At 46.1% G+C, this 27,609-nt stretch overlaps 12 non-coding genes and 1 pseudogene across 12 annotated transcripts; all 13 read right to left on the bottom strand.

The window, feature by feature from the left end:
- Positions 1–1,450: 1,450 nt before the first annotated feature.
- LOC130302879 (U2 spliceosomal RNA) lies at positions 1,451–1,641 on the bottom strand. The gene has a single exon (XR_008853023.1). It is a non-coding gene; the product is annotated as a U2 spliceosomal RNA (small nuclear RNA).
- Positions 1,642–3,723: 2,082 nt separating this feature from the next.
- On the bottom strand, positions 3,724–3,914 carry LOC130302880 (U2 spliceosomal RNA). The gene has a single exon (XR_008853024.1). It is a non-coding gene; the product is annotated as a U2 spliceosomal RNA (small nuclear RNA).
- A 2,089-nt stretch (positions 3,915–6,003) lies between these two features.
- On the bottom strand, positions 6,004–6,194 carry LOC130302881 (U2 spliceosomal RNA). Its single transcript, XR_008853025.1, has one exon. It is a non-coding gene; the product is annotated as a U2 spliceosomal RNA (small nuclear RNA).
- A 2,073-nt stretch (positions 6,195–8,267) lies between these two features.
- Positions 8,268–8,458, bottom strand: LOC130302882 (U2 spliceosomal RNA). The gene has a single exon (XR_008853026.1). It is a non-coding gene; the product is annotated as a U2 spliceosomal RNA (small nuclear RNA).
- Positions 8,459–10,534: 2,076 nt separating this feature from the next.
- On the bottom strand, positions 10,535–10,725 carry LOC130302883 (U2 spliceosomal RNA). Its single transcript, XR_008853027.1, has one exon. It is a non-coding gene; the product is annotated as a U2 spliceosomal RNA (small nuclear RNA).
- A 2,086-nt stretch (positions 10,726–12,811) lies between these two features.
- Positions 12,812–13,002, bottom strand: LOC130302884 (U2 spliceosomal RNA). The gene has a single exon (XR_008853028.1). It is a non-coding gene; the product is annotated as a U2 spliceosomal RNA (small nuclear RNA).
- A 2,085-nt stretch (positions 13,003–15,087) lies between these two features.
- Positions 15,088–15,278, bottom strand: LOC130302885 (U2 spliceosomal RNA). Its single transcript, XR_008853029.1, has one exon. It is a non-coding gene; the product is annotated as a U2 spliceosomal RNA (small nuclear RNA).
- Positions 15,279–17,365: 2,087 nt separating this feature from the next.
- LOC130302888 (U2 spliceosomal RNA) lies at positions 17,366–17,556 on the bottom strand. Its single transcript, XR_008853031.1, has one exon. It is a non-coding gene; the product is annotated as a U2 spliceosomal RNA (small nuclear RNA).
- A 2,084-nt stretch (positions 17,557–19,640) lies between these two features.
- Positions 19,641–19,831, bottom strand: LOC130302907 (U2 spliceosomal RNA). The gene has a single exon (XR_008853050.1). It is a non-coding gene; the product is annotated as a U2 spliceosomal RNA (small nuclear RNA).
- A 694-nt stretch (positions 19,832–20,525) lies between these two features.
- LOC130302909 (U2 spliceosomal RNA) lies at positions 20,526–20,685 on the bottom strand (annotated as a pseudogene).
- Positions 20,686–22,776: 2,091 nt separating this feature from the next.
- Positions 22,777–22,967, bottom strand: LOC130302889 (U2 spliceosomal RNA). The gene has a single exon (XR_008853032.1). It is a non-coding gene; the product is annotated as a U2 spliceosomal RNA (small nuclear RNA).
- A 2,082-nt stretch (positions 22,968–25,049) lies between these two features.
- On the bottom strand, positions 25,050–25,240 carry LOC130302903 (U2 spliceosomal RNA). Its single transcript, XR_008853047.1, has one exon. It is a non-coding gene; the product is annotated as a U2 spliceosomal RNA (small nuclear RNA).
- A 2,084-nt stretch (positions 25,241–27,324) lies between these two features.
- Positions 27,325–27,515, bottom strand: LOC130302890 (U2 spliceosomal RNA). The gene has a single exon (XR_008853033.1). It is a non-coding gene; the product is annotated as a U2 spliceosomal RNA (small nuclear RNA).
- Positions 27,516–27,609: the final 94 nt, after the last annotated feature.

Here is a 27,609-nt window from a genome sequence, read left to right on the forward strand (position 1 = left end):
TGAGGGTTCTAGATGGATGCAACAATCTCCTGTTGCTTCTATGAAGGCCATAATAGACGACATCACCAAACAGCTCCATAGTCACATACACAGCAAAGGAGAGATGTTGTTTACACCTAGTGATGTCAGTGGTATTGAGTGACATCACAGCACAGTGCTAAGGCTCCTGGGCCTGGACACAGCAGCGGCTGCAATATCTCAACGGAGAATACGTTTATATATATGTGTGTGTGTGCGCGTATATATATATATATATATATATATATATATATATATATATATATTTCTCCGCCGAAATCACTTTTAAACCCATTTCCACCTTTTTTTCCCTTCTCTTCCTCTTACTTTTTTTTCACGTTTTTTTACGTTTTTCTCCTTTTCGCCTCTTTTCTGGGCGTATTATTCTTCTTTTTCTTCTTTTTTTTCGTCTAATGCATACCCCATCAGTGCAGCAATGCTTATTCAATACCGCCAGCAGATGGAGACACTGGGGGATAATTTTCTAAGGATTTATACTGATTTTTCCTGTCTGAATTTGTCGCACAGAAAGTTGCAGGCCAAATATGTGTGACATTTCTGCGACTTTAGCTTCTAGAGCATTTTTACAACATTATACATAGGTGCTGAATACATAAAAAGCGACTGTTCAGCGACAGACAAGTCGCATCGGCTGAAAGTAGGCCAGAATGTCAGTCCATGTTGGAGCAGGTTTAGATACAGTCTAAAGTATAGATCTTAAAGTCTGTGCACAGAATTTAGCAAGGGCCTCGCACCTTCTGATGCATCAGGTAGGTGCACAATAGCATAGCCTAACCCTCTGTACTTTGGTCTATATTGATGCGGGACATAGACAGCCAGCTGATGACCAATCCATTAGTGCAATGGATGGCTGGAAGCATTTGTCTTTGCCTTTGCAATACCACAGAAGCAATGCATGGTCAATGTACAGCAATGACACACCTGTGTGAACAGCCAGGAGACCCCCCCCCCATGTTATGTTACATAGTTACATAGTTAGTACGGTCGAAAAAAGACATATGTCCATCAAGTTCAACCAGGGAATTAAGGGGTAGGGGTGTGGCGCGATATTGGGGAAGGGATGAGATTTTATATTTCTTCATAAGCATTAATCTTATTTTGTCAATTAGGAACATTCAGCACCCACCCGCTATCAAGGCAGCTGCCTATCATGTCATGCCCTACCTGCACAGGTGTGCTGGCTACTCAAATGATCCAATTAAGGAGGCCATTTAGTCAGCAGCAGCAGAAGTCCTGTGCCTGGACGCTCCAACAGCGGCCAGACACAAGCAGAAGCAGCAGAAGCAGCAGCAGCAGCACCACCTTTTGTTTTTTGGCTGCAGCAGCAGCAAGGCCCACAGGGCTGGCTAGCTGGCTAGCCAGCAAGCAGGTAGCAATGAAAGTAGGAATCTTTCTTTTTAACCCTGTAAGGGGGTGGTGCACTGTACCCGAAGATACTGCCATATCGGGTCAATGCATAGGGCGACGGAAGCAAGCTTCGAAATCGGCCCCCGTTCTCAAAAATCCATTTAATATATGGTCCCCAGATAGGGGACGTATCAGATATTAAACTGATAAGAACAGATACTACACTTGATCTTAGCCAAAAGGCCGAGAAGCGATAACCGTGAAAGGGGCGGGCCCAACAAGGTCCCCTTCATGGGCACTATCACTGCTTGCTGTCAGGGAGGCTGCCAGACAATTTTCCATGCACACTCTGGGCTGGGGGGCAGTCAACCACCAGTACACACAGCAGAACCTAAACCCATACCATTATTGCTAAGCAGCAAGACAGGGGCCCATTGCACTCCCACGGGGCCTTTTTAAATGCAATCCATAACCCGGATTTGCCAGGAACCCTTCTTACTCCTCCTACTTGCATGTGACACTGGGCTTAGGATCTGCATAGGAAACACACACACAAGCACACACCTACCTTTGTTGCCTGCAGATGCCTCCTTGGCTGTCCCCAAACGGTATCAAACCAACACCCACGGGAAGCTGTAAGCATAGAGGACATGCCTGCACCCCATTGGACTTACCTGTGTGGGTTAAACCCGGGTTATTTGACAACCTATGGCGGTGATGGTTCTGCTCAGGCAGAGCAGTGCTGATGCTCCTCATAAAGCTGTCGCTGCTGTGAAGGTTCTAGGTGACATCACAAATCCCTATGGTTACATACACAACAAAGCTGGGTTGTTGTTGTTTACACTCTGCAAGGCCTGTGGAAGTGAGTGACATCATAGCACTGTAGTTCTGAGGGTTCTAGATGGATGCAACAATCTCCTGTTGCTTCTATGAAGGCCATAATAGACGACATCACCAAACAGCTCCATAGTCACATACACAGCAAAGGAGAGATGTTGTTTACACCTAGTGATGTCAGTGGTATTGAGTGACATCACAGCACAGTGCTAAGGCTCCTGGGCCTGGACACAGCAGCGGCTGCAATATCTCAACGGAGAATACGTTTATATATATGTGTGTGTGTGCGCGTATATATATATATATATATATATATATATATATATATATATATTTCTCCGCCGAAATCACTTTTAAACCCATTTCCACCTTTTTTTCCCTTCTCTTCCTCTTACTTTTTTTTCACGTTTTTTTACGTTTTTCTCCTTTTCGCCTCTTTTCTGGGCGTATTATTCTTCTTTTTCTTCTTTTTTTTCGTCTAATGCATACCCCATCAGTGCAGCAATGCTTATTCAATACCGCCAGCAGATGGAGACACTGGGGGATAATTTTCTAAGGATTTATACTGATTTTTCCTGTCTGAATTTGTCGCACAGAAAGTTGCAGGCCAAATATGTGTGACATTTCTGCGACTTTAGCTTCTAGAGCATTTTTACAACATTATACATAAGTGCTGAATACATAAAAAGCGACTGTTCAGCGACAGACAAGTCGCATCGGCTGAAAGTAGGCCAGAATGTCAGTCCATGTTGGAGCAGGTTTAGATACAGTCTAAAGTATAGATCTTAAAGTCTGTGCACAGAATTTAGCAAGGGCCTCGCACCTTCTGATGCATCAGGTAGGTGCACAATAGCATAGCCTAACCCTCTGTACTTTGGTCTATATTGATGCGGGACATAGACAGCCAGCTGATGACCAATCCATTAGTGCAATGGATGGCTGGAAGCATTTGTCTTTGCCTTTGCAATACCACAGAAGCAATGCATGGTCAATGTACAGCAATGACACACCTGTGTGAACAGCCAGGAGACCCCCCCCCCATGTTATGTTACATAGTTACATAGTTAGTACGGTCGAAAAAAGACATATGTCCATCAAGTTCAACCAGGGAATTAAGGGGTAGGGGTGTGGCGCGATATTGGGGAAGGGATGAGATTTTATATTTCTTCATAAGCATTAATCTTATTTTGTCAATTAGGAACATTCAGCACCCACCCGCTATCAAGGCAGCTGCCTATCATGTCATGCCCTACCTGCACAGGTGTGCTGGCTACTCAAATGATCCAATTAAGGAGGCCATTTAGTCAGCAGCAGCAGAAGTCCTGTGCCTGGACGCTCCAACAGCGGCCAGACACAAGCAGAAGCAGCAGAAGCAGCAGCAGCAGCACCACCTTTTGTTTTTTGGCTGCAGCAGCAGCAAGGCCCACAGGGCTGGCTAGCTGGCTAGCCAGCAAGCAGGTAGCAATGAAAGTAGGAATCTTTCTTTTTAACCCTGTAAGGGGGTGGTGCACTGTACCCGAAGATACTGCCATATCGGGTCAATGCATAGGGCGACGGAAGCAAGCTTCGAAATCGGCCCCCGTTCTCAAAAATCCATTTAATATATGGTCCCCAGATAGGGGACGTATCAGATATTAAACTGATAAGAACAGATACTACACTTGATCTTAGCCAAAAGGCCGAGAAGCGATAACCGTGAAAGGGGCGGGCCCAACAAGGTCCCCTTCATGGGCACTATCACTGCTTGCTGTCAGGGAGGCTGCCAGACAATTTTCCATGCACACTCTGGGCTGGGGGGCAGTCAACCACCAGTACACACAGCAGAACCTAAACCCATACCATTATTGCTAAGCAGCAAGACAGGGGCCCATTGCACTCCCACGGGGCCTTTTTAAATGCAATCCATAACCCGGATTTGCCAGGAACCCTTCTTACTCCTCCTACTTGCATGTGACACTGGGCTTAGGATCTGCATAGGAAACACACACACAAGCACACACCTACCTTTGTTGCCTGCAGATGCCTCCTTGGCTGTCCCCAAACGGTATCAAACCAACACCCACGGGAAGCTGTAAGCATAGAGGACATGCCTGCACCCCATTGGACTTACCTGTGTGGGTTAAACCCGGGTTATTTGACAACCTATGGCGGTGATGGTTCTGCTCAGGCAGAGCAGTGCTGATGCTCCTCATAAAGCTGTCGCTGCTGTGAAGGTTCTAGGTGACATCACAAATCCCTATGGTTACATACACAACAAAGCTGGGTTGTTGTTGTTTACACTCTGCAAGGCCTGTGGAAGTGAGTGACATCATAGCACTGTAGTTCTGAGGGTTCTAGATGGATGCAACAATCTCCTGTTGCTTCTATGAAGGCCATAATAGACGACATCACCAAACAGCTCCATAGTCACATACACAGCAAAGGAGAGATGTTGTTTACACCTAGTGATGTCAGTGGTATTGAGTGACATCACAGCACAGTGCTAAGGCTCCTGGGCCTGGACACAGCAGCGGCTGCAATATCTCAACGGAGAATACGTTTATATATATGTGTGTGTGTGTGCGCGTATATATATATATATATATATATATATATATATATATATATATATATTTCTCCGCCGAAATCACTTTTAAACCCATTTCCACCTTTTTTTCCCTTCTCTTCCTCTTACTTTTTTTTCACGTTTTTTTACGTTTTTCTCCTTTTCGCCTCTTTTCTGGGCGTATTATTCTTCTTTTTCTTCTTTTTTTTCGTCTAATGCATACCCCATCAGTGCAGCAATGCTTATTCAATACCGCCAGCAGATGGAGACACTGGGGGATAATTTTCTAAGGATTTATACTGATTTTTCCTGTCTGAATTTGTCGCACAGAAAGTTGCAGGCCAAATATGTGTGACATTTCTGCGACTTTAGCTTCTAGAGCATTTTTACAACATTATACATAGGTGCTGAATACATAAAAAGCGACTGTTCAGCGACAGACAAGTCGCATCGGCTGAAAGTAGGCCAGAATGTCAGTCCATGTTGGAGCAGGTTTAGATACAGTCTAAAGTATAGATCTCAAAGTCTGTGCACAGAATTTAGCAAGGGCCTCGCACCTTCTGATGCATCAGGTAGGTGCACAATAGCATAGCCTAACCCTCTGTACTTTGGTCTATATTGATGCGGGACATAGACAGCCAGCTGATGACCAATCCATTAGTGCAATGGATGGCTGGAAGCATTTGTCTTTGCCTTTGCAATACCACAGAAGCAATGCATGGTCAATGTACAGCAATGACACACCTGTGTGAACAGCCAGGAGACCCCCCCCCCCATGTTATGTTACATAGTTACATAGTTAGTACGGTCGAAAAAAGACATATGTCCATCAAGTTCAACCAGGGAATTAAGGGGTAGGGGTGTGGCGCGATATTGGGGAAGGGATGAGATTTTATATTTCTTCATAAGCATTAATCTTATTTTGTCAATTAGGAACATTCAGCACCCACCCGCTATCAAGGCAGCTGCCTATCATGTCATGCCCTACCTGCACAGGTGTGCTGGCTACTCAAATGATCCAATTAAGGAGGCCATTTAGTCAGCAGCAGCAGAAGTCCTGTGCCTGGACGCTCCAACAGCGGCCAGACACAAGCAGAAGCAGCAGAAGCAGCAGCAGCAGCACCACCTTTTGTTTTTTGGCTGCAGCAGCAGCAAGGCCCACAGGGCTGGCTAGCTGGCTAGCCAGCAAGCAGGTAGCAATGAAAGTAGGAATCTTTCTTTTTAACCCTGTAAGGGGGTGGTGCACTGTACCCGAAGATACTGCCATATCGGGTCAATGCATAGGGCGACGGAAGCAAGCTTCGAAATCGGCCCCCGTTCTCAAAAATCCATTTAATATATGGTCCCCAGATAGGGGACGTATCAGATATTAAACTGATAAGAACAGATACTACACTTGATCTTAGCCAAAAGGCCGAGAAGCGATAACCGTGAAAGGGGCGGGCCCAACAAGGTCCCCTTCATGGGCACTATCACTGCTTGCTGTCAGGGAGGCTGCCAGACAATTTTCCATGCACACTCTGGGCTGGGGGGCAGTCAACCACCAGTACACACAGCAGAACCTAAACCCATACCATTATTGCTAAGCAGCAAGACAGGGGCCCATTGCACTCCCACGGGGCCTTTTTAAATGCAATCCATAACCCGGATTTGCCAGGAACCCTTCTTACTCCTCCTACTTGCATGTGACACTGGGCTTAGGATCTGCATAGGAAACACACACACAAGCACACACCTACCTTTGTTGCCTGCAGATGCCTCCTTGGCTGTCCCCAAACGGTATCAAACCAACACCCACGGGAAGCTGTAAGCATAGAGGACATGCCTGCACCCCATTGGACTTACCTGTGTGGGTTAAACCCGGGTTATTTGACAACCTATGGCGGTGATGGTTCTGCTCAGGCAGAGCAGTGCTGATGCTCCTCATAAAGCTGTCGCTGCTGTGAAGGTTCTAGGTGACATCACAAATCCCTATGGTTACATACACAACAAAGCTGGGTTGTTGTTGTTTACACTCTGCAAGGCCTGTGGAAGTGAGTGACATCATAGCACTGTAGTTCTGAGGGTTCTAGATGGATGCAACAATCTCCTGTTGCTTCTATGAAGGCCATAATAGACGACATCACCAAACAGCTCCATAGTCACATACACAGCAAAGGAGAGATGTTGTTTACACCTAGTGATGTCAGTGGTATTGAGTGACATCACAGCACAGTGCTAAGGCTCCTGGGCCTGGACACAGCAGCGGCTGCAATATCTCAACGGAGAATACGTTTATATATATGTGTGTGTGTGCGCGTATATATATATATATATATATATATATATATATATATATATATTTCTCCGCCGAAATCACTTTTAAACCCATTTCCACCTTTTTTTCCCTTCTCTTCCTCTTACTTTTTTTTCACGTTTTTTTACGTTTTTCTCCTTTTCGCCTCTTTTCTGGGCGTATTATTCTTCTTTTTCTTCTTTTTTTTCGTCTAATGCATACCCCATCAGTGCAGCAATGCTTATTCAATACCGCCAGCAGATGGAGACACTGGGGGATAATTTTCTAAGGATTTATACTGATTTTTCCTGTCTGAATTTGTCGCACAGAAAGTTGCAGGCCAAATATGTGTGACATTTCTGCGACTTTAGCTTCTAGAGCATTTTTACAACATTATACATAGGTGCTGAATACATAAAAAGCGACTGTTCAGCGACAGACAAGTCGCATCGGCTGAAAGTAGGCCAGAATGTCAGTCCATGTTGGAGCAGGTTTAGATACAGTCTAAAGTATAGATCTCAAAGTCTGTGCACAGAATTTAGCAAGGGCCTCGCACCTTCTGATGCATCAGGTAGGTGCACAATAGCATAGCCTAACCCTCTGTACTTTGGTCTATATTGATGCGGGACATAGACAGCCAGCTGATGACCAATCCATTAGTGCAATGGATGGCTGGAAGCATTTGTCTTTGCCTTTGCAATACCACAGAATCAATGCATGGTCAATGTACAGCAATGACACACCTGTGTGAACAGCCAGGAGACCCCCCCCCCATGTTATGTTACATAGTTACATAGTTAGTACGGTCGAAAAAAGACATATGTCCATCAAGTTCAACCAGGGAATTAAGGGGTAGGGGTGTGGCGCGATATTGGGGAAGGGATGAGATTTTATATTTCTTCATAAGCATTAATCTTATTTTGTCAATTAGGAACATTCAGCACCCACCCGCTATCAAGGCAGCTGCCTATCATGTCATGCCCTACCTGCACAGGTGTGCTGGCTACTCAAATGATCCAATTAAGGAGGCCATTTAGTCAGCAGCAGCAGAAGTCCTGTGCCTGGACGCTCCAACAGCGGCCAGACACAAGCAGAAGCAGCAGAAGCAGCACCACCTTTTGTTTTTTGGCTGCAGCAGCAGCAAGGCCCACAGGGCTGGCTAGCTGGCTAGCCAGCAAGCAGGTAGCAATGAAAGTAGGAATCTTTCTTTTTAACCCTGTAAGGGGGTGGTGCACTGTACCCGAAGATACTGCCATATCGGGTCAATGCATAGGGCGACGGAAGCAAGCTTCGAAATCGGCCCCCGTTCTCAAAAATCCATTTAATATATGGTCCCCAGATAGGGGACGTATCAGATATTAAACTGATAAGAACAGATACTACACTTGATCTTAGCCAAAAGGCCGAGAAGCGATAACCGTGAAAGGGGCGGGCCCAACAAGGTCCCCTTCATGGGCACTATCACTGCTTGCTGTCAGGGAGGCTGCCAGACAATTTTCCATGCACACTCTGGGCTGGGGGGCAGTCAACCACCAGTACACACAGCAGAACCTAAACCCATACCATTATTGCTAAGCAGCAAGACAGGGGCCCATTGCACTCCCACGGGGCCTTTTTAAATGCAATCCATAACCCGGATTTGCCAGGAACCCTTCTTACTCCTCCTACTTGCATGTGACACTGGGCTTAGGATCTGCATAGGAAACACACACACAAGCACACACCTACCTTTGTTGCCTGCAGATGCCTCCTTGGCTGTCCCCAAACGGTATCAAACCAACACCCACGGGAAGCTGTAAGCATAGAGGACATGCCTGCACCCCATTGGACTTACCTGTGTGGGTTAAACCCGGGTTATTTGACAACCTATGGCGGTGATGGTTCTGCTCAGGCAGAGCAGTGCTGATGCTCCTCATAAAGCTGTCGCTGCTGTGAAGGTTCTAGGTGACATCACAAATCCCTATGGTTACATACACAACAAAGCTGGGTTGTTGTTGTTTACACTCTGCAAGGCCTGTGGAAGTGAGTGACATCATAGCACTGTAGTTCTGAGGGTTCTAGATGGATGCAACAATCTCCTGTTGCTTCTATGAAGGCCATAATAGACGACATCACCAAACAGCTCCATAGTCACATACACAGCAAAGGAGAGATGTTGTTTACACCTAGTGATGTCAGTGGTATTGAGTGACATCACAGCACAGTGCTAAGGCTCCTGGGCCTGGACACAGCAGCGGCTGCAATATCTCAACGGAGAATACGTTTATATATATGTGTGTGTGTGCGCGTATATATATATATATATATATATATATATATATATATTTCTCCGCCGAAATCACTTTTAAACCCATTTCCACCTTTTTTTCCCTTCTCTTCCTCTTACTTTTTTTTCACGTTTTTTTACGTTTTTCTCCTTTTCGCCTCTTTTCTGGGCGTATTATTCTTCTTTTTCTTCTTTTTTTTCGTCTAATGCATACCCCATCAGTGCAGCAATGCTTATTCAATACCGCCAGCAGATGGAGACACTGGGGGATAATTTTCTAAGGATTTATACTGATTTTTCCTGTCTGAATTTGTCGCACAGAAAGTTGCAGGCCAAATATGTGTGACATTTCTGCGACTTTAGCTTCTAGAGCATTTTTACAACATTATACATAGGTGCTGAATACATAAAAAGCGACTGTTCAGCGACAGACAAGTCGCATCGGCTGAAAGTAGGCCAGAATGTCAGTCCATGTTGGAGCAGGTTTAGATACAGTCTAAAGTATAGATCTCAAAGTCTGTGCACAGAATTTAGCAAGGGCCTCGCACCTTCTGATGCATCAGGTAGGTGCACAATAGCATAGCCTAACCCTCTGTACTTTGGTCTATATTGATGCGGGACATAGACAGCCAGCTGATGACCAATCCATTAGTGCAATGGATGGCTGGAAGCATTTGTCTTTGCCTTTGCAATACCACAGAAGCAATGCATGGTCAATGTACAGCAATGACACACCTGTGTGAACAGCCAGGAGACCCCCCCCCCATGTTATGTTACATAGTTACATAGTTAGTACGGTCGAAAAAAGACATATGTCCATCAAGTTCAACCAGGGAATTAAGGGGTAGGGGTGTGGCGCGATATTGGGGAAGGGATGAGATTTTATATTTCTTCATAAGCATTAATCTTATTTTGTCAATTAGGAACATTCAGCACCCACCCGCTATCAAGGCAGCTGCCTATCATGTCATGCCCTACCTGCACAGGTGTGCTGGCTACTCAAATGATCCAATTAAGGAGGCCATTTAGTCAGCAGCAGCAGAAGTCCTGTGCCTGGACGCTCCAACAGCGGCCAGACACAAGCAGAAGCAGCAGAAGCAGCAGCAGCAGCACCACCTTTTGTTTTTTGGCTGCAGCAGCAGCAAGGCCCACAGGGCTGGCTAGCTGGCTAGCCAGCAAGCAGGTAGCAATGAAAGTAGGAATCTTTCTTTTTAACCCTGTAAGGGGGTGGTGCACTGTACCCGAAGATACTGCCATATCGGGTCAATGCATAGGGCGACGGAAGCAAGCTTCGAAATCGGCCCCCGTTCTCAAAAATCCATTTAATATATGGTCCCCAGATAGGGGACGTATCAGATATTAAACTGATAAGAACAGATACTACACTTGATCTTAGCCAAAAGGCCGAGAAGCGATAACCGTGAAAGGGGCGGGCCCAACAAGGTCCCCTTCATGGGCACTATCACTGCTTGCTGTCAGGGAGGCTGCCAGACAATTTTCCATGCACACTCTGGGCTGGGGGGCAGTCAACCACCAGTACACACAGCAGAACCTAAACCCATACCATTATTGCTAAGCAGCAAGACAGGGGCCCATTGCACTCCCACGGGGCCTTTTTAAATGCAATCCATAACCCGGATTTGCCAGGAACCCTTCTTACTCCTCCTACTTGCATGTGACACTGGGCTTAGGATCTGCATAGGAAACACACACACAAGCACACACCTACCTTTGTTGCCTGCAGATGCCTCCTTGGCTGTCCCCAAACGGTATCAAACCAACACCCACGGGAAGCTGTAAGCATAGAGGACATGCCTGCACCCCATTGGACTTACCTGTGTGGGTTAAACCCGGGTTATTTGACAACCTATGGCGGTGATGGTTCTGCTCAGGCAGAGCAGTGCTGATGCTCCTCATAAAGCTGTCGCTGCTGTGAAGGTTCTAGGTGACATCACAAATCCCTATGGTTACATACACAACAAAGCTGGGTTGTTGTTGTTTACACTCTGCAAGGCCTGTGGAAGTGAGTGACATCATAGCACTGTAGTTCTGAGGGTTCTAGATGGATGCAACAATCTCCTGTTGCTTCTATGAAGGCCATAATAGACGACATCACCAAACAGCTCCATAGTCACATACACAGCAAAGGAGAGATGTTGTTTACACCTAGTGATGTCAGTGGTATTGAGTGACATCACAGCACAGTGCTAAGGCTCCTGGGCCTGGACACAGCAGCGGCTGCAATATCTCAACGGAGAATACGTTTATATATATGTGTGTGTGTGCGCGTATATATATATATATATATATATATATATATATATATATATATATTTCTCCGCCGAAATCACTTTTAAACCCATTTCCACCTTTTTTTCCCTTCTCTTCCTCTTACTTTTTTTTCACGTTTTTTTACGTTTTTCTCCTTTTCGCCTCTTTTCTGGGCGTATTATTCTTCTTTTTCTTCTTTTTTTTCGTCTAATGCATACCCCATCAGTGCAGCAATGCTTATTCAATACCGCCAGCAGATGGAGACACTGGGGGATAATTTTCTAAGGATTTATACTGATTTTTCCTGTCTGAATTTGTCGCACAGAAAGTTGCAGGCCAAATATGTGTGACATTTCTGCGACTTTAGCTTCTAGAGCATTTTTACAACATTATACATAGGTGCTGAATACATAAAAAGCGACTGTTCAGCGACAGACAAGTCGCATCGGCTGAAAGTAGGCCAGAATGTCAGTCCATGTTGGAGCAGGTTTAGATACAGTCTAAAGTATAGATCTCAAAGTCTGTGCACAGAATTTAGCAAGGGCCTCGCACCTTCTGATGCATCAGGTAGGTGCACAATAGCATAGCCTAACCCTCTGTACTTTGGTCTATATTGATGCGGGACATAGACAGCCAGCTGATGACCAATCCATTAGTGCAATGGATGGCTGGAAGCATTTGTCTTTGCCTTTGCAATACCACAGAAGCAATGCATGGTCAATGTACAGCAATGACACACCTGTGTGAACAGCCAGGAGACCCCCCCCCCCCATGTTATGTTACATAGTTACATAGTTAGTACGGTCGAAAAAAGACATATGTCCATCAAGTTCAACCAGGGAATTAAGGGGTAGGGGTGTGGCGCGATATTGGGGAAGGGATGAGATTTTATATTTCTTCATAAGCATTAATCTTATTTTGTCAATTAGGAACATTCAGCACCCACCCGCTATCAAGGCAGCTGCCTATCATGTCATGCCCTACCTGCACAGGTGTGCTGGCTACTCAAATGATCCAATTAAGGAGGCCATTTAGTCAGCAGCAGCAGAAGTCCTGTGCCTGGACGCTCCAACAGCGGCCAGACACAAGCAGAAGCAGCAGAAGCAGCAGCAGCAGCACCACCTTTTGTTTTTTGGCTGCAGCAGCAGCAAGGCCCACAGGGCTGGCTAGCTGGCTAGCCAGCAAGCAGGTAGCAATGAAAGTAGGAATCTTTCTTTTTAACCCTGTAAGGGGGTGGTGCACTGTACCCGAAGATACTGCCATATCGGGTCAATGCATAGGGCGACGGAAGCAAGCTTCGAAATCGGCCCCCGTTCTCAAAAATCCATTTAATATATGGTCCCCAGATAGGGGACGTATCAGATATTAAACTGATAAGAACAGATACTACACTTGATCTTAGCCAAAAGGCCGAGAAGCGATAACCGTGAAAGGGGCGGGCCCAACAAGGTCCCCTTCATGGGCACTATCACTGCTTGCTGTCAGGGAGGCTGCCAGACAATTTTCCATGCACACTCTGGGCTGGGGGGCAGTCAACCACCAGTACACACAGCAGAACCTAAACCCATACCATTATTGCTAAGCAGCAAGACAGGGGCCCATTGCACTCCCACGGGGCCTTTTTAAATGCAATCCATAACCCGGATTTGCCAGGAACCCTTCTTACTCCTCCTACTTGCATGTGACACTGGGCTTAGGATCTGCATAGGAAACACACACACAAGCACACACCTACCTTTGTTGCCTGCAGATGCCTCCTTGGCTGTCCCCAAACGGTATCAAACCAACACCCACGGGAAGCTGTAAGCATAGAGGACATGCCTGCACCCCATTGGACTTACCTGTGTGGGTTAAACCCGGGTTATTTGACAACCTATGGCGGTGATGGTTCTGCTCAGGCAGAGCAGTGCTGATGCTCCTCATAAAGCTGTCGCTGCTGTGAAGGTTCTAGGTGACATCACAAATCCCTATGGTTACATACACAACAAAGCTGGGTTGTTGTTGTTTACACTCTGCAAGGCCTGTGGAAGTGAGTGACATCATAGCACTGTAGTTCTGAGGGTTCTAGATGGATGCAACAATCTCCTGTTGCTTCTATGAAGGCCATAATAGACGACATCACCAAACAGCTCCATAGTCACATACACAGCAAAGGAGAGATGTTGTTTACACCTAGTGATGTCAGTGGTATTGAGTGACATCACAGCACAGTGCTAAGGCTCCTGGGCCTGGACACAGCAGCGGCTGCAATATCTCAACGGAGAATACGTTTATATATATGTGTGTGTGTGCGCGTATATATATATATATATATATATATATATATATATATATATATATTTCTCCGCCGAAATCACTTTTAAACCCATTTCCACCTTTTTTTCCCTTCTCTTCCTCTTACTTTTTTTTCACGTTTTTTTACGTTTTTCTCCTTTTCGCCTCTTTTCTGGGCGTATTATTCTTCTTTTTCTTCTTTTTTTTCGTCTAATGCATACCCCATCAGTGCAGCAATGCTTATTCAATACCGCCAGCAGATGGAGACACTGGGGGATAATTTTCTAAGGATTTATACTGATTTTTCCTGTCTGAATTTGTCGCACAGAAAGTTGCAGGCCAAATATGTGTGACATTTCTGCGACTTTAGCTTCTAGAGCATTTTTACAACATTATACATAGGTGCTGAATACATAAAAAGCGACTGTTCAGCGACAGACAAGTCGCATCGGCTGAAAGTAGGCCAGAATGTCAGTCCATGTTGGAGCAGGTTTAGATACAGTCTAAAGTATAGATCTCAAAGTCTGTGCACAGAATTTAGCAAGGGCCTCGCACCTTCTGATGCATCAGGTAGGTGCACAATAGCATAGCCTAACCCTCTGTACTTTGGTCTATATTGATGCGGGACATAGACAGCCAGCTGATGACCAATCCATTAGTGCAATGGATGGCTGGAAGCATTTGTCTTTGCCTTTGCAATACCACAGAAGCAATGCATGGTCAATGTACAGCAATGACACACCTGTGTGAACAGCCAGGAGACCCCCCCCCCCATGTTATGTTACATAGTTACATAGTTAGTACGGTCGAAAAAAGACATATGTCCATCAAGTTCAACCAGGGAATTAAGGGGTAGGGGTGTGGCGCGATATTGGGGAAGGGATGAGATTTTATATTTCTTCATAAGCATTAATCTTATTTTGTCAATTAGGAACATTCAGCACCCACCCGCTATCAAGGCAGCTGCCTATCATGTCATGCCCTACCTGCACAGGTGTGCTGGCTACTCAAATGATCCAATTAAGGAGGCCATTTAGTCAGCAGCAGCAGAAGTCCTGTGCCTGGACGCTCCAACAGCGGCCAGACACAAGCAGAAGCAGCAGAAGCAGCAGCAGCAGCACCACCTTTTGTTTTTTGGCTGCAGCAGCAGCAAGGCCCACAGGGCTGGCTAGCTGGCTAGCCAGCAAGCAGGTAGCAATGAAAGTAGGAATCTTTCTTTTTAACCCTGTAAGGGGGTGGTGCACTGTACCCGAAGATACTGCCATATCGGGTCAATGCATAGGGCGACGGAAGCAAGCTTCGAAATCGGCCCCCGTTCTCAAAAATCCATTTAATATATGGTCCCCAGATAGGGGACGTATCAGATATTAAACTGATAAGAACAGATACTACACTTGATCTTAGCCAAAAGGCCGAGAAGCGATAACCGTGAAAGGGGCGGGCCCAACAAGGTCCCCTTCATGGGCACTATCACTGCTTGCTGTCAGGGAGGCTGCCAGACAATTTTCCATGCACACTCTGGGCTGGGGGGCAGTCAACCACCAGTACACACAGCAGAACCTAAACCCATACCATTATTGCTAAGCAGCAAGACAGGGGCCCATTACACTCCCACGGGGCCTTTTTAAATGCAATCCATAACCCGGATTTGCCAGGAACCCTTCTTACTCCTCCTACTTGCATGTGACACTGGGCTTAGGATCTGCATAGGAAACACACACACAAGCACACACCTACCTTTGTTGCCTGCAGATGCCTCCTTGGCTGTCCCCAAACGGTATCAAACCAACACCCACGGGAAGCTGTAAGCATAGAGGACATGCCTGCACCCCATTGGACTTACCTGTGTGGGTTAAACCCGGGTTATTTGACAACCTATGGCGGTGATGGTTCTGCTCAGGCAGAGCAGTGCTGATGCTCCTCATAAAGCTGTCGCTGCTGTGAAGGTTCTAGGTGACATCACAAATCCCTATGGTTACATACACAACAAAGCTGGGTTGTTGTTGTTTACACTCTGCAAGGCCTGTGGAAGTGAGTGACATCATAGCACTGTAGTTCTGAGGGTTCTAGATGGATGCAACAATCTCCTGTTGCTTCTATGAAGGCCATAATAGACGACATCACCAAACAGCTCCATAGTCACATACACAGCAAAGGAGAGATGTTGTTTACACCTAGTGATGTCAGTGGTATTGAGTGACATCACAGCACAGTGCTAAGGCTCCTGGGCCTGGACACAGCAGCGGCTGCAATATCTCAACGGAGAATACGTTTATATATATGTGTGTGTGTGCGCGTATATATATATATATATATATATATATATATATATATATATATATATTTCTCCGCCGAAATCACTTTTAAACCCATTTCCACCTTTTTTTTCCCTTCTCTTCCTCTTACTTTTTTTTCACGTTTTTTTACGTTTTTCTCCTTTTCGCCTCTTTTCTGGGCGTATTATTCTTCTTTTTCTTCTTTTTTTTCGTCTAATGCATACCCCATCAGTGCAGCAATGCTTATTCAATACCGCCAGCAGATGGAGACACTGGGGGATAATTTTCTAAGGATTTATACTGATTTTTCCTGTCTGAATTTGTCGCACAGAAAGTTGCAGGCCAAATATGTGTGACATTTCTGCGACTTTAGCTTCTAGAGCATTTTTACAACATTATACATAGGTGCTGAATACATAAAAAGCGACTGTTCAGCGACAGACAAGTCGCATCGGCTGAAAGTAGGCCAGAATGTCAGTCCATGTTGGAGCAGGTTTAGATACAGTCTAAAGTATAGATCTCAAAGTCTGTGCACAGAATTTAGCAAGGGCCTCGCACCTTCTGATGCATCAGGTAGGTGCACAATAGCATAGCCTAACCCTCTGTACTTTGGTCTATATTGATGCGGGACATAGACAGCCAGCTGATGACCAATCCATTAGTGCAATGGATGGCTGGAAGCATTTGTCTTTGCCTTTGCAATACCACAGAAGCAATGCATGGTCAATGTACAGCAATGACACACCTGTGTGAACAGCCAGGAGACCCCCCCCCCATGTTATGTTACATAGTTACATAGTTAGTACGGTCGAAAAAAGACATATGTCCATCAAGTTCAACCAGGGAATTAAGGGGTAGGGGTGTGGCGCGATATTGGGGAAGGGATGAGATTTTATATTTCTTCATAAGCATTAATCTTATTTTGTCAATTAGGAACATTCAGCACCCACCCGCTATCAAGGCAGCTGCCTATCATGTCATGCCCTACCTGCACAGGTGTGCTGGCTACTCAAATGATCCAATTAAGGAGGCCATTTAGTCAGCAGCAGCAGAAGTCCTGTGCCTGGACGCTCCAACAGCGGCCAGACACAAGCAGAAGCAGCAGAAGCAGCAGCAGCAGCACCACCTTTTGTTTTTTGGCTGCAGCAGCAGCAAGGCCCACAGGGCTGGCTAGCTGGCTAGCCAGCAAGCAGGTAGCAATGAAAGTAGGAATCTTTCTTTTTAACCCTGTAAGGGGGTGGTGCACTGTACCCGAAGATACTGCCATATCGGGTCAATGCATAGGGCGACGGAAGCAAGCTTCGAAATCGGCCCCCGTTCTCAAAAATCCATTTAATATATGGTCCCCAGATAGGGGACGTATCAGATATTAAACTGATAAGAACAGATACTACACTTGATCTTAGCCAAAAGGCCGAGAAGCGATAACCGTGAAAGGGGCGGGCCCAACAAGGTCCCCTTCATGGGCACTATCACTGCTTGCTGTCAGGGAGGCTGCCAGACAATTTTCCATGCACACTCTGGGCTGGGGGGCAGTCAACCACCAGTACACACAGCAGAACCTAAACCCATACCATTATTGCTAAGCAGCAAGACAGGGGCCCATTACACTCCCACGGGGCCTTTTTAAATGCAATCCATAACCCGGATTTGCCAGGAACCCTTCTTACTCCTCCTACTTGCATGTGACACTGGGCTTAGGATCTGCATAGGAAACACACACACAAGCACACACCTACCTTTGTTGCCTGCAGATGCCTCCTTGGCTGTCCCCAAACGGTATCAAACCAACACCCACGGGAAGCTGTAAGCATAGAGGACATGCCTGCACCCCATTGGACTTACCTGTGTGGGTTAAACCCGGGTTATTTGACAACCTATGGCGGTGATGGTTCTGCTCAGGCAGAGCAGTGCTGATGCTCCTCATAAAGCTGTCGCTGCTGTGAAGGTTCTAGGTGACATCACAAATCCCTATGGTTACATACACAACAAAGCTGGGTTGTTGTTGTTTACACTCTGCAAGGCCTGTGGAAGTGAGTGACATCATAGCACTGTAGTTCTGAGGGTTCTAGATGGATGCAACAATCTCCTGTTGCTTCTATGAAGGCCATAATAGACGACATCACCAAACAGCTCCATAGTCACATACACAGCAAAGGAGAGATGTTGTTTACACCTAGTGATGTCAGTGGTATTGAGTGACATCACAGCACAGTGCTAAGGCTCCTGGGCCTGGACACAGCAGCGGCTGCAATATCTCAACGGAGAATACGTTTATATATATGTGTGTGTGTGCGCGTATATATATATATATATATATATATATATATATATATATATATATTTCTCCGCCGAAATCACTTTTAAACCCATTTCCACCTTTTTTTCCCTTCTCTTCCTCTTACTTTTTTTTCACGTTTTTTTACGTTTTTCTCCTTTTCGCCTCTTTTCTGGGCGTATTATTCTTCTTTTTCTTCTTTTTTTTCGTCTAATGCATACCCCATCAGTGCAGCAATGCTTATTCAATACCGCCAGCAGATGGAGACACTGGGGGATAATTTTCTAAGGATTTATACTGATTTTTCCTGTCTGAATTTGTCGCACAGAAAGTTGCAGGCCAAATATGTGTGACATTTCTGCGACTTTAGCTTCTAGAGCATTTTTACAACATTATACATAGGTGCTGAATACATAAAAAGCGACTGTTCAGCGACAGACAAGTCGCATCGGCTGAAAGTAGGCCAGAATGTCAGTCCATGTTGGAGCAGGTTTAGATACAGTCTAAAGTATAGATCTCAAAGTCTGTGCACAGAATTTAGCAAGGGCCTCGCACCTTCTGATGCATCAGGTAGGTGCACAATAGCATAGCCTAACCCTCTGTACTTTGGTCTATATTGATGCGGGACATAGACAGCCAGCTGATGACCAATCCATTAGTGCAATGGATGGCTGGAAGCATTTGTCTTTGCCTTTGCAATACCACAGAAGCAATGCATGGTCAATGTACAGCAATGACACACCTGTGTGAACAGCCAGGAGACCCCCCCCCCATGTTATGTTACATAGTTACATAGTTAGTACGGTCGAAAAAAGACATATGTCCATCAAGTTCAACCAGGGAATTAAGGGGTAGGGGTGTGGCGCGATATTGGGGAAGGGATGAGATTTTATATTTCTTCATAAGCATTAATCTTATTTTGTCAATTAGGAACATTCAGCACCCACCCGCTATCAAGGCAGCTGCCTATCATGTCATGCCCTACCTGCACAGGTGTGCTGGCTACTCAAATGATCCAATTAAGGAGGCCATTTAGTCAGCAGCAGCAGAAGTCCTGTGCCTGGACGCTCCAACAGCGGCCAGACACAAGCAGAAGCAGCAGAAGCAGCAGCAGCAGCACCACCTTTTGTTTTTTGGCTGCAGCAGCAGCAAGGCCCACAGGGCTGGCTAGCTGGCTAGCCAGCAAGCAGGTAGCAATGAAAGTAGGAATCTTTCTTTTTAACCCTGTAAGGGGGTGGTGCACTGTACCCGAAGATACTGCCATATCGGGTCAATGCATAGGGCGACGGAAGCAAGCTTCGAAATCGGCCCCCGTTCTCAAAAATCCATTTAATATATGGTCCCCAGATAGGGGACGTATCAGATATTAAACTGATAAGAACAGATTTTTTTTTTTTTTTTTTTTTTTTTATCTAAAGCCGAGGAACGTGCTTTCGATTCACCCAAAGTGCAAGAAAAAGTGCAAACGTGTTACACTAAAAAAAACGTGCACAAAGGATGCGGTCTATCGCAAGCCCTTCTCCGATAGGAGAGAGGCCCCCCAACAAACCTTACCCTTCGCCTCCGGACCAAAAGGTACCTGCGAGGTTCCAGGTTCGATGTCCCTTTTCGCCGAAGCTACTAGGGGACCACAAATGCTCCCGGCATCCCCCTTGGCGTTAGCCAAGGTATCTGCCCGCAGAGCCGATTACGGTAGGTACCCTGCCAAAGCAGGAGTACCCGGGGTGTTTGCAGGGAGGTGCGGAACCTAATGGCCACACACACCTCCCCTAGACCGCCAGGAGGGACACCCAGAAGGGCTACCGCATCCTGACAAATCCTGTGAACACACAACACGCAAAAAGTGACACAGTGAGACAAAAAAGAAATAAATAAGTGAATGTGTGCAGATATACTGCCCGGACATTCGGCCGGATCTATAAAAATTTCTCTGATCCTAGCCAGAAGGCCGGGAATCAAGAGGTGAGTGCCACAAGGTGAAGAGATTATGGTGCCCGTGCATCAACTCAGTGAGTCTATTCTCCCAGTGAGTTTCGGCACCTCGGGGTCACCACTCCCCGAGGCACAAAAGTACCTCGGCTCTAGACCCTCTCAGCCTCATGGCGAGACCCGGAGGGAACAGGTCACATCGGGGCAGCCGTCGAGCTGATTCCTCAGAACCAGCCCCGGAAAGCCCTGGTACACCTGCATCCTCCATGCAGCACCCATCCCCACCAGCATGAAAACTGATAAGAACAGATACTACACTTGATCTTAGCCAAAAGGCCGAGAAGCGATAACCGTGAAAGGGGCGGGCCCAACAAGGTCCCCTTCATGGGCACTATCACTGCTTGCTGTCAGGGAGGCTGCCAGACAATTTTCCATGCACACTCTGGGCTGGGGGGCAGTCAACCACCAGTACACACAGCAGAACCTAAACCCATACCATTATTGCTAAGCAGCAAGACAGGGGCCCATTGCACTCCCACGGGGCCTTTTTAAATGCAATCCATAACCCGGATTTGCCAGGAACCCTTCTTACTCCTCCTACTTGCATGTGACACTGGGCTTAGGATCTGCATAGGAAACACACACACAAGCACACACCTACCTTTGTTGCCTGCAGATGCCTCCTTGGCTGTCCCCAAACGGTATCAAACCAACACCCACGGGAAGCTGTAAGCATAGAGGACATGCCTGCACCCCATTGGACTTACCTGTGTGGGTTAAACCCGGGTTATTTGACAACCTATGGCGGTGATGGTTCTGCTCAGGCAGAGCAGTGCTGATGCTCCTCATAAAGCTGTCGCTGCTGTGAAGGTTCTAGGTGACATCACAAATCCCTATGGTTACATACACAACAAAGCTGGGTTGTTGTTGTTTACACTCTGCAAGGCCTGTGGAAGTGAGTGACATCATAGCACTGTAGTTCTGAGGGTTCTAGATGGATGCAACAATCTCCTGTTGCTTCTATGAAGGCCATAATAGACGACATCACCAAACAGCTCCATAGTCACATACACAGCAAAGGAGAGATGTTGTTTACACCTAGTGATGTCAGTGGTATTGAGTGACATCACAGCACAGTGCTAAGGCTCCTGGGCCTGGACACAGCAGCGGCTGCAATATCTCAACGGAGAATACGTTTATATATATGTGTGTGTGTGCGCGTATATATATATATATATATATATATATATATATATATATATATATATATTTCTCCGCCGAAATCACTTTTAAACCCATTTCCACCTTTTTTTCCCTTCTCTTCCTCTTACTTTTTTTTCACGTTTTTTTACGTTTTTCTACTTTTCGCCTCTTTTCTGGGCGTATTATTCTTCTTTTTCTTCTTTTTTTTCGTCTAATGCATACCCCATCAGTGCAGCAATGCTTATTCAATACCGCCAGCAGATGGAGACACTGGGGGATAATTTTCTAAGGATTTATACTGATTTTTCCTGTCTGAATTTGTCGCACAGAAAGTTGCAGGCCAAATATGTGTGACATTTCTGCGACTTTAGCTTCTAGAGCATTTTTACAACATTATACATAGGTGCTGAATACATAAAAAGCGACTGTTCAGCGACAGACAAGTCGCATCGGCTGAAAGTAGGCCAGAATGTCAGTCCATGTTGGAGCAGGTTTAGATACAGTCTAAAGTATAGATCTCAAAGTCTGTGCACAGAATTTAGCAAGGGCCTCGCACCTTCTGATGCATCAGGTAGGTGCACAATAGCATAGCCTAACCCTCTGTACTTTGGTCTATATTGATGCGGGACATAGACAGCCAGCTGATGACCAATCCATTAGTGCAATGGATGGCTGGAAGCATTTGTCTTTGCCTTTGCAATACCACAGAAGCAATGCATGGTCAATGTACAGCAATGACACACCTGTGTGAACAGCCAGGAGACCCCCCCCCCATGTTATGTTACATAGTTACATAGTTAGTACGGTCGAAAAAAGACATATGTCCATCAAGTTCAACCAGGGAATTAAGGGGTAGGGGTGTGGCGCGATATTGGGGAAGGGATGAGATTTTATATTTCTTCATAAGCATTAATCTTATTTTGTCAATTAGGAACATTCAGCACCCACCCGCTATCAAGGCAGCTGCCTATCATGTCATGCCCTACCTGCACAGGTGTGCTGGCTACTCAAATGATCCAATTAAGGAGGCCATTTAGTCAGCAGCAGCAGAAGTCCTGTGCCTGAACGCTCCAACAGCGGCCAGACACAAGCAGAAGCAGCAGAAGCAGCAGCAGCAGCAGCACCACCTTTTGTTTTTTGGCTGCAGCAGCAGCAAGGCCCACAGGGCTGGCTAGCTGGCTAGCCAGCAAGCAGGTAGCAATGAAAGTAGGAATCTTTCTTTTTAACCCTGTAAGGGGGTGGTGCACTGTACCCGAAGATACTGCCATATCGGGTCAATGCATAGGGCGACGGAAGCAAGCTTCGAAATCGGCCCCCGTTCTCAAAAATCCATTTAATATATGGTCCCCAGATAGGGGACGTATCAGATATTAAACTGATAAGAACAGATACTACACTTGATCTTAGCCAAAAGGCCGAGAAGCGATAACCGTGAAAGGGGCGGGCCCAACAAGGTCCCCTTCATGGGCACTATCACTGCTTGCTGTCAGGGAGGCTGCCAGACAATTTTCCATGCACACTCTGGGCTGGGGGGCAGTCAACCACCAGTACACACAGCAGAACCTAAACCCATACCATTATTGCTAAGCAGCAAGACAGGGGCCCATTGCACTCCCACGGGGCCTTTTTAAATGCAATCCATAACCCGGATTTGCCAGGAACCCTTCTTACTCCTCCTACTTGCATGTGACACTGGGCTTAGGATCTGCATAGGAAACACACACACAAGCACACACCTACCTTTGTTGCCTGCAGATGCCTCCTTGGCTGTCCCCAAACGGTATCAAACCAACACCCACGGGAAGCTGTAAGCATAGAGGACATGCCTGCACCCCATTGGACTTACCTGTGTGGGTTAAACCCGGGTTATTTGACAACCTATGGCGGTGATGGTTCTGCTCAGGCAGAGCAGTGCTGATGCTCCTCATAAAGCTGTCGCTGCTGTGAAGGTTCTAGGTGACATCACAAATCCCTATGGTTACATACACAACAAAGCTGGGTTGTTGTTGTTTACACTCTGCAAGGCCTGTGGAAGTGAGTGACATCATAGCACTGTAGTTCTGAGGGTTCTAGATGGATGCAACAATCTCCTGTTGCTTCTATGAAGGCCATAATAGACGACATCACCAAACAGCTCCATAGTCACATACACAGCAAAGGAGAGATGTTGTTTACACCTAGTGATGTCAGTGGTATTGAGTGACATCACAGCACAGTGCTAAGGCTCCTGGGCCTGGACACAGCAGCGGCTGCAATATCTCAACGGAGAATACGTTTATATATATGTGTGTGTGTGCGCGTATATATATATATATATATATATATATATATATATATATATATTTCTCCGCCGAAATCACTTTTAAACCCATTTCCACCTTTTTTTCCCTTCTCTTCCTCTTACTTTTTTTTCACGTTTTTTTACGTTTTTCTCCTTTTCGCCTCTTTTCTGGGCGTATTATTCTTCTTTTTCTTCTTTTTTTTCGTCTAATGCATACCCCATCAGTGCAGCAATGCTTATTCAATACCGCCAGCAGATGGAGACACTGGGGGATAATTTTCTAAGGATTTATACTGATTTTTCCTGTCTGAATTTGTCGCACAGAAAGTTGCAGGCCAAATATGTGTGACATTTCTGCGACTTTAGCTTCTAGAGCATTTTTACAACATTATACATAGGTGCTGAATACATAAAAAGCGACTGTTCAGCGACAGACAAGTCGCATCGGCTGAAAGTAGGCCAGAATGTCAGTCCATGTTGGAGCAGGTTTAGATACAGTCTAAAGTATAGATCTCAAAGTCTGTGCACAGAATTTAGCAAGGGCCTCGCACCTTCTGATGCATCAGGTAGGTGCACAATAGCATAGCCTAACCCTCTGTACTTTGGTCTATATTGATGCGGGACATAGACAGCCAGCTGATGACCAATCCATTAGTGCAATGGATGGCTGGAAGCATTTGTCTTTGCCTTTGCAATACCACAGAAGCAATGCATGGTCAATGTACAGCAATGACACACCTGTGTGAACAGCCAGGAGACCCCCCCCCCATGTTATGTTACATAGTTACATAGTTAGTACGGTCGAAAAAAGACATATGTCCATCAAGTTCAACCAGGGAATTAAGGGGTAGGGGTGTGGCGCGATATTGGGGAAGGGATGAGATTTTATATTTCTTCATAAGCATTAATCTTATTTTGTCAATTAGGAACATTCAGCACCCACCCGCTATCAAGGCAGCTGCCTATCATGTCATGCCCTACCTGCACAGGTGTGCTGGCTACTCAAATGATCCAATTAAGGAGGCCATTTAGTCAGCAGCAGCAGAAGTCCTGTGCCTGGACGCTCCAACAGCGGCCAGACACAAGCAGAAGCAGCAGAAGCAGCAGCAGCAGCACCACCTTTTGTTTTTTGGCTGCAGCAGCAGCAAGGCCCACAGGGCTGGCTAGCTGGCTAGCCAGCAAGCAGGTAGCAATGAAAGTAGGAATCTTTCTTTTTAACCCTGTAAGGGGGTGGTGCACTGTACCCGAAGATACTGCCATATCGGGTCAATGCATAGGGCGACGGAAGCAAGCTTCGAAATCGGCCCCCGTTCTCAAAAATCCATTTAATATATGGTCCCCAGATAGGGGACGTATCAGATATTAAACTGATAAGAACAGATACTACACTTGATCTTAGCCAAAAGGCCGAGAAGCAATAACCGTGAAAGGGGCGGGCCCAACAAGGTCCCCTTCATGGGCACTATCACTGCTTGCTGTCAGGGAGGCTGCCAGACAATTTTCCATGCACACTCTGGGCTGGGGGGGCAGTCAACCACCAGTACACACAGCAGAACCTAAACCCATACCATTATTGCTAAGCAGCAAGACAGGGGCCCATTGCACTCCCACGGGGCCTTTTTAAATGCAATCCATAACCCGGATTTGCCAGGAACCCTTCTTACTCCTCCTACTTGCATGTGACACTGGGCTTAGGATCTGCATAGGAAACACACACACAAGCACACACCTACCTTTGTTGCCTGCAGATGCCTCCTTGGCTGTCCCCAAACGGTATCAAACCAACACCCACGGGAAGCTGTAAGCATAGAGGACATGCCTGCACCCCATTGGACTTACCTGTGTGGGTTAAACCCGGGTTATTTGACAACCTATGGCGGTGATGGTTCTGCTCAGGCAGAGCAGTGCTGATGCTCCTCATAAAGCTGTCGCTGCTGTGAAGGTTCTAGGTGACATCACAAATCCCTATGGTTACATACACAACAAAGCTGGGTTGTTGTTGTTTACACTCTGCAAGGCCTGTGGAAGTGAGTGACATCATAGCACTGTAGTTCTGAGGGTTCTAGATGGATGCAACAATCTCCTGTTGCTTCTATGAAGGCCATAATAGACGACATCACCAAACAGCTCCATAGTCACATACACAGCAAAGGAGAGATGTTGTTTACACCTAGTGATGTCAGTGGTATTGAGTGACATCACAGCACAGTGCTAAGGCTCCTGGGCCTGGACACAGCAGCGGCTGCAATATCTCAACGGAGAATACGTTTATATATATGTGTGTGTGTGCGCGTATATATATATATATATATATATATATATATATATATATATTTCTCCACCGAAATCACTTTTAAACCCATTTCCACCTTTTTTTCCCTTCTCTTCCTCTTACTTTTTTTTCACGTTTTTTTACGTTTTTCTCCTTTTCGCCTCTTTTCTGGGCGTATTATTCTTCTTTTTCTTCTTTTTTTTCGTCTAATGCATACCCCATCAGTGCAGCAATGCTTATTCAATACCGCCAGCAGATGGAGACACTGGGGGATAATTTTCTAAGGATTTATACTGATTTTTCCTGTCTGAATTTGTCGCACAGAAAGTTGCAGGCCAAATATGTGTGACATTTCTGCGACTTTAGCTTCTAGAGCATTTTTACAACATTATACATAGGTGCTGAATACATAAAAAGCGACTGTTCAGCGACAGACAAGTCGCATCGGCTGAAAGTAGGCCAGAATGTCAGTCCATGTTGGAGCAGGTTTAGATACAGTCTAAAGTATAGATCTCAAAGTCTGTGCACAGAATTTAGCAAGGGCCTCGCACCTTCTGATGCATCAGGTAGGTGCACAATAGCATAGCCTAACCCTCTGTACTTTGGTCTATATTGATGCGGGACATAGACAGCCAGCTGATGACCAATCCATTAGTGCAATGGATGGCTGGAAGCATTTGTCTTTGCCTTTGCAATACCACAGAAGCAATGCATGGTCAATGTACAGCAATGACACACCTGTGTGAACAGCCAGGAGACCCCCCCCCCATGTTATGTTACATAGTTACATAGTTAGTACGGTCGAAAAAAGACATATGTCCATCAAGTTCAACCAGGGAATTAAGGGGTAGGGGTGTGGCGCGATATTGGGGAAGGGATGAGATTTTATATTTCTTCATAAGCATTAATCTTATTTTGTCAATTAGGAACATTCAGCACCCACCCGCTATCAAGGCAGCTGCCTATCATGTCATGCCCTACCTGCACAGGTGTGCTGGCTACTCAAATGATCCAATTAAGGAGGCCATTTAGTCAGCAGCAGCAGAAGTCCTGTGCCTGGACGCTCCAACAGCGGCCAGACACAAGCAGAAGCAGCAGAAGCAGCAGCAGCAGCAGCACCACCTTTTGTTTTTTGGCTGCAGCAGCAGCAAGGCCCACAGGGCTGGCTAGCTGGCTAGCCAGCAAGCAGGTAGCAATGAAAGTAGGAATCTTTCTTTTTAACCCTGTAAGGGGGTGGTGCACTGTACCCGAAGATACTGCCATATCGGGTCAATGCATAGGGCGACGGAAGCAAGCTTCGAAATCGGCCCCCGTTCTCAAAAATCCATTTAATATATGGTCCCCAGATAGGGGACGTATCAGATATTAAACTGATAAGAACAGATACTACACTTGATCTTAGCCAAAAGGCCGAGAAGCGATAACCGTGAAAGGGGCGGGCCCAACAAGGTCCCCTTCATGGGCACTATCACTGCTTGCTGTCAGGGAGGCTGCCAGACAATTTTCCATGCACACT

The sequence above is a fragment of the Hyla sarda genome, unplaced genomic scaffold (genome assembly GCF_029499605.1).
Source record: "Hyla sarda isolate aHylSar1 unplaced genomic scaffold, aHylSar1.hap1 scaffold_1185, whole genome shotgun sequence".
Classification (NCBI taxonomy): domain Eukaryota; kingdom Metazoa; phylum Chordata; class Amphibia; order Anura; family Hylidae; genus Hyla; species Hyla sarda.